This window comes from Rhineura floridana, chromosome 8 (assembly GCF_030035675.1).
Source record: "Rhineura floridana isolate rRhiFlo1 chromosome 8, rRhiFlo1.hap2, whole genome shotgun sequence".
NCBI lineage: Eukaryota > Metazoa > Chordata > Lepidosauria > Squamata > Rhineuridae > Rhineura > Rhineura floridana.
In genome coordinates this window covers 3,792,470-3,793,227 of record NC_084487.1, presented here as the reverse complement: position 1 = coordinate 3,793,227, position 758 = coordinate 3,792,470, and positions in this window count along the sequence as shown.

Genomic DNA, 758 nt, shown 5'->3' with positions numbered 1-758 from the left:
AATTGTTTCCAGAAAGCACATATCGTGAGCACCTGTCTTATCTCGACAGGAATGCTATTCTACAGAACAGGGGCAGCCACACTGAAGGCCCCGCTCCGAGTTACTGCAGATCAGCCTTCTGAGACCTTTGGAACTTGCGGGAGAAGCTCTCCCACAGACTGCAGAAAACTACTGGATATATAAGAGATAAGGAGTCTCTCAAGTCACTTGTTAGAGAAACACAATGGGTAAATAATTTTAAGGGGATCGAGGTCAAGGCCTGCGAGTATTGTGAGAGATTAAGGCTGCTTGAAAGCCCTAGCAGTCACTCTGAGAAGCAAAGGGTCAGCTAATTTTGAAAACTGGCAGGTGGAGCTATCTTTAAGTTCTGTTCCCCACCTCAAATTTGGTAGTAGGAGTTTGAGGCTGGAGGGATTAAGCCTAGCATAACTGTATTAACACCATAATTAACACCATAATCCCAGAGCTTGGAAAACTTACTTTTTTAAACTACAATTCCCATCAGCCCCAGCCAGCATGGTCACTGGATTGGGCTGATGGGAATTGTAGTTCAAAAAAAGTAACTTTTCCAAGCTCTGCATAATCCTAATGATGCCTAGTCAAAAGTAGGTCCTACTGAATTTAGTGGTGCTTACTTCCAGGTAAACAGGGTTAGGATTGCAGCCTAAAGCTTCAGAAATATGGAACATTGCCAAATGAGGCACTTGCATCTGGAGCCTCACAGTTGCTCCATTGTGAACATGCACTCTGCACATTTA